Here is a 6,492-nt window from a genome sequence, read left to right on the forward strand (position 1 = left end):
CTCTCATTTGAATCTCCCCTACTCTCAATGGAAATAGCCTATTCAAGTCAACTCTATCTATCCCTCTCAAAATTTTAAATACCTTGATCAAATCCCCCCTCAACCTTCTACGCTCCAATGAATAGAGACCTAACTTGTTCAACCTTTCTCTGTAACTTAAGTGCTGAAACCCAGGTAACATCCTAATAAATCGTCTCTGCACTCTCTCTAATTTACTGATATCTTTCCTATAATTCGGTGACCAGAACTGCACACAATATTCCAAATTTGGCCTTACCAATGCCTTGTACGATTTTAACATTACATCCCAACTTCTGTACTCAATGCTCTGATTTATAAAGGCCAGCATTCCAAAAGCCTTCTTCACCACCCTATCTACATGAGACTCCACCTTCAGGGAACTATGCACTGTTATTCCTAGATCTCTCTGTTCCTCTGCATTCCTCAATGCCCTATCATTTGCCCTGTATGTTCTATTTGGATTATTCCTGCCAAAATGTAGAACCTCACACTTCTCAGCATTAAACTCCATCTGCCAATGTTCAGCCCATTCTTCTAACCAGCATAAATCTCCCTGCAAGCTTTGAAAACCCACCTCATTATCCACAACACCTCCTACCTTAGTATCATCGGCATACTTACTAATCCAATTTACCACCCCATCATCCAGATCATTTATGTATATTACAAACAACATTGGGCCCAAAACAGATCCCTGAGGCACCCCGCTAGTCACCGGCCTTCATCCCGATAAACAATTATCCACCACTACTCTCTGGCATCTCCCATCTAGCCACTGTTCAATCCATTTTATTACTCCAGCATTAATACCTAACGACTGAACCTTCTTAACTAACCTTCCACGTGGAACTTTGTCAAAGGCCTTGCTGAAGTCCGTATAGACTATATCCACTGCCTTACCCTCATCAACATTACTCGTAACTTCTTCAAAAAATTCAATAAGTTTTGTCAAACATGACCTTCCACGCACAGATCCATGCTGGCAACTCCTAATCAGATCCTGTCTATCCAGATAATTATAAATACTATCTCTAAGAATACTTTCCATTAATTTACCCACCACTGATGTCAAACTGACAGCTCTATAATTGCTAGGCTTACTTCTAGAACTCTTTTTAAACAATGGAACCACATGAGCAATACGCCAATCCTCCGGCACAATCCCCGTTTCTAATGACATCTGAAAGATCTCCGTCAGAGCTCCTGCTATCTCTACACAAACTTCCCTTAAGGTCCTGGGGAATATCCTGTCAGGACCTGGAGATTTATCCACTTTTAAATTTCTTAAAAGCGCCAGTACTTCCACCTCTTTAATTGTCATAGGTTCCATAACTTCCTTACTTGTTTCCCACACCTTACACAATTCAATATCCTTCTCCTTAGTGAATAACGAAGAGAAGAAATCGTTCAAAATCTCTCCCATCTCCCTCGGCTCCACACATAGCTGACCACCCTGATTCTCTAAGGTACCAGTTTTATCCCTCACTATCCTCTTGCTTTTAATATAACTGTCGAAACATTTCGGATTTACTTTCACCTTATTTGACAAACCAACCTCGTATCTTCTTTTAGCTTTTCTAATCTCTTTCTTAAGATTCCTTTTACATTCTTTATATTCCTCGAGCAATTCCTTTACTCCATGCTGCCTATATCTATTGTAGACATCACTCTTTTTCCGAACCAAGTTTCTAATATCCCTTGAAAACCATGGTGCTTTCAAACCTTTAACCTTTCCTTTCAACCTAGCAGGAACATAAAGATTCTGTACCCTCATAATTTCACCCTTAAATGACCTCCATTTCTCTATTACATCCTTCCCATAAAACAACTTGATCCAATCCACTCTCTCTAAATCCCTTCGCATCTCCTCAAAGTTAGCCTTTCTCCAATCAAAAATCTCAACTCTAGGTCCAGTCCTGTCCTTCTCCATAATTATATTGAAGCTAATGCTATTGTGATCACTGGACCCGAAGTGCTCCCCAACACATATATCTGTCAGCTGACCTATCACATTCCCTAACAGGGGATCCAACACTGCCCCATCTCTAGTCGGTACTTCTATGTATTGTTGCAAAAAACTATCCTGCACACATTTCACAAACTCTAAACCATCCAGCCCTTTTACAGAATGAGCTTCCCAATCTATGTGTGGAAAATTAAAATCTCCCACAATCACCACCTTGTGTTTACTACAAATATCTGCTATCTCCTTACACATTTGCTCTTCCAACTCACGCTCCCCATTAGGTGGCCTATAATACACTCCTATCAGTGTTACTACACCTTTCCCATTCCTCAATTCCACCCAAATAGCCTCCCTAGAGGAGCTCTCTAATCTATCCTTCCAAAGCACCGCCATAAGATTTTCTCGGACAAGCAATGCAACACCTCCTCCTCTGGCCCCTCCTACTCTATCACACCTGAAGCAACTAAATCCAGGAATATTTAGTTGCCAATCACACCCTTCCTGCAACCATGTTTCACTAATAGCTACAACATCATAATTCCAGGTATCAATCCACGCTTTAAGCTCATCCACCTTTCTTACAATGCTCCTAGCATTAAAATAGGTACATTTAAGATACTCTCCACCTCCTCCTCTCTTTTCATCCCTAACAATGCATTCAAATTTATTATCCTTTTCTTTCTTCTTCCCTACATCTTCGAGCTGAGCGCATCCCTTCTCCATCACCTGCCTTTCCTCCCTCACATACTGTCTACTTACTTGCTCTACTGGTGAACTAACCTTCTCTCCCATAGTTTCCTCAAATTGATTCCCGCCCCCCATCTTACTAGTTTAAAGTCTGCCCTGTAGCCCTAGCAAACCTTCCCGCTAGGATATTGGTCCCCCCTGGATTCAAGTGTAACCCGTCCATCTTGAACAGGTCACACCTGCCCCAGAAGAGGTCCCAATGATCCAGAAACTTGAATCCCTGCCCCCTGCTCCAATCCCTCAGCCACGCATTCATCCTCCACCTAATTCATTTCCTACTCTCACTGTTGCGTGGCACAGGCAGTAATCCCGAGATTACTACCTTTGCGGTCCTTCTTCTTAACTGCCTTCCTAACTCTCTATACTCTCGTTTCAGGACCTCTTCCCCTTTCCTACCTATGTCATTGGTACCTATATGTACCACGACCTCTGGCTCCTCACCCTCCCACTTCAGGATATCTTGGACGCGATCAGAAACGTCCCGAACCCTGGCACCAGGGAGGCAAACTACCATCCGGGACTCCCGATCACCTCCACAGAACCACCTGTCTGAACCCCTGACTATCGAGTCCCCTATTACTATGGTCCTCTTTCTTCTATCCCTACTCTTCTGAGCTTCAGGGCTGTCCTCTGTGCCGGAGGCCCGGCCACTGTCACTTCCTCCAGGTAGGCTGTCCCCCACCCCAACAGTACTCAAACATGAGTACTTATTGTCAAGGGGTACAGCCACTGGGGTACTCTCTAGTCCCTGCCTCTTCCCCTTCCTGACCGTGACCCACCTATCTGCCTCCTGTGGTCCCGGAGTGACCACCTGCCTGTAACTCCTCTCTATCACCTCCTCACTCTCCCTGACCAGACGAAGGTCATCGAGCTGCAGCTCCAGTTCCCTAACTTGGTCCCTCAGGAGCTGCAGTTCGGCGCACCTGGCACAGATGTGGACGTCCGGGAGGCTCAGAGACTCCAGGATCTCCCACATCCGACACCGAGAACAACAAGCTGCCCTCACACTCATACTTCCCGAATAACTGAAAATAACAAGGAGAACTAAAAGATAAGCCTACTGTGCCCTCTTCCGCCTAAGCCCTCTGAGCCCAAGCCCTACACTCTGCTCCCAGCTCACTCCGCTGCCCACAAATGAAGCTGCCCGCTGCTTAAGGCTGCGTTCTTTTTATATCTTCCCTCCTTCCCAGGCCTCCTTCACGCGCCTGCGCAGTCCCACCTCTCAGAACTCCAATCTGAGAAGCAATTTGAAAATGGCCACCACCGCACTTCCTCTCAAAGCCTCGCTGTCTTCTTCCAAAAGACCACCTTTCCCAAACAGGGCTTGTAGTCCTGTTTTGAGCGTAATACGGAATAGCCAATGTCACCTGTGCAACCTCACTAAAACAACTGCTAACCTTATTTTCCTGGTCCTGGTCGTTTGCTGGATCCCATCAAGGTACAAGTTTCAATGGGCAAGGGGCAGAACTCCTGACCGGACACAAGGAGTGGCAAGAGGTAAGACACCTCAGGGTGCCCTACCACTCTGATCTGAGAGGCAATTGGACAATTTGAAAATGGCCACCGCCGCACTTCCTCTCAAAGCCTCGCTGTCCTCTTCCAAAAGAGAACTACCTCATTCAGTCTCTCCTTTTTTATATCTTCCCTCCTTCCCAGGCCTCCTTCACGTGCCTGCACAGTCCCGCCTCTCAGAACTGCGATCTGAGAAGCAATTTGAAAATGGCCGCGGCCGCACTTCCTCTCAAAGCCTCGCTGTCCTCTTCCAAAAGAACCTGGGTGTCGCATTTAGCACGATCTATCCTAGGCTGGAACATAGAGGCAATCATGAAGAATGCTCAACACAATCTTATTAAAGGAGATTCAGCATGTAATCAAAGACTTTGACAGATGTACAGTAGAAAGCATTCTGACTCAAATGTACAAGAATGTAAAATGCTACAGACAGTAATGGTCTCAGCCAGTTCTATCACGGGTACCTGAAACCACCATCAAGATCATCTATAAGAAGTGACGTCTTGGCTTCCACAGATGCCTGCGGCAAATAATTCCATAGAACCACCACTCTCTAGCTATGGAAATTCCTCCTCATCTCTGTTATAAAAGAAAGCCCTTCTATTCTGAGACTGTGTCCTCTGGTAGAAGACTGGTCTACCAGAGGAAACATCCATTCCACATCCACTCTAACTGAGGCCATTTGAAATTTGATAGGATTCAAATACATCACCCCTCATTCTTCTGAACATCAGTGAATACAGACCCAAAGCCATCAAATGCTCTTCATATGACAAGGCAATCGATCCAGGAGTCACTAGAAATGAATGCTAACATCACATTTGCCTTCCTCACCACTGACTTAATCTGCAAATTAACCTTTAAGAACTGCTGCAGAAGGACTCCCACATCTGCTTGCACCTCAGATTTTTGTATTTTCTCTCCATTTAGAAAATAGTCTACCTTTTTATTTCTTCTACTAAAGTGCATGACCATACATTTCACAACGCTGTAACACTCCTGCCACTGATTTGCCCTTTCTCCTAATCTGTCTAAGTCCTTCTGTAGCTCCTCTGTTTCCTCAAAACTACCTACCCATTCACGTATCTTTGTATCATCCACAAACTTTGTAAAAAAGCATCAATCCTGTCATCTACATCATTGACATATGACGTAAGGAGAAGTGGTTCCAACACAGACCCCAGTGGAAAACCACTAGTCACCGACAGCCAACCAGGAAAGGCTTCCCTTGTTTCCACTCTTTGTGTCCTGCCAATTGGCCACTGAATTATCCATGCTGGTATGTTTCCTGTTAAACCAGTGGCTCTTACCATGTTAAGTAGCCTCATGTGTGGCATGTTGTTTCAAAGGCCTCCTTAAAATCCAAACACATAACATCCACTGATTCTCCTTTGTCTATCCTGCTTGTTCTTTCTTCAAAGAATTCCAACAGATTTGTTATGCAAGATTTTCCCTTAATGAAACCACGCTGACTATGGCTTATTTAGCCATGTGCCACCAAGTACCCCAAAAACACATCCTTATCAATCGACTGCAATATCTTCTCAACCACAGTCAGACTAAATTCCCTAAAATTTCCCTCCTTCTGATTCACTCCCTTCTTGAAGAGTGGAGGGACACTTAGAATTCTCCAGTTCCCCCAGAACCATTCCAGATCTGGTGATTCTTGAAAGATAATTACTAATGCCTCCACAATCTCTTCAGCCATCTCTTTCAGAACCATAGGGTCTTCACCACCTGCTTCAGCTGATTTATCTTCATTCAGACCTTTCAGTATCCCAAGAACATTCTCCCTAGTAATGACAACTTCATACTCTTCTGACACCTGACACTCTTAAACTTCCAGCAAACTGTCATGCTCCCTTCTGGCACCTGGCTATCTTCCTCAGGAATTGGGCCTTAATTACCTTGTTTAGTTCCCACTCATTCCCAGGTTCCAATAACTACAAACACCTGCTTTCCATCAGCCAATGCAGTATAAGAATCCTGTGACCACAACTAGGAGGTTCCAGTTCGTTGGTAGACTCATGTATGAATAACCTTGTTCCATCATTCTTAGGACTATCAGTTCTAAGTCAAACATGGTTCCTGAATTCTCTACAAAGACCAAGACTCCCTTGGCAGCAATTCCACGCTTGCTATGACTGTAATGCCTCCCAACTCGTCCTCCGCTCCCGTGTTCAGCACTTGGGTTTGTTCCACCACCACGTCCTTGCAACACAAACTGTTTATGCTTTCCACAGTGA

Source organism: Hypanus sabinus, chromosome 8, assembly GCF_030144855.1.
Source record: "Hypanus sabinus isolate sHypSab1 chromosome 8, sHypSab1.hap1, whole genome shotgun sequence".
Taxonomy (NCBI): domain Eukaryota; kingdom Metazoa; phylum Chordata; class Chondrichthyes; order Myliobatiformes; family Dasyatidae; genus Hypanus; species Hypanus sabinus.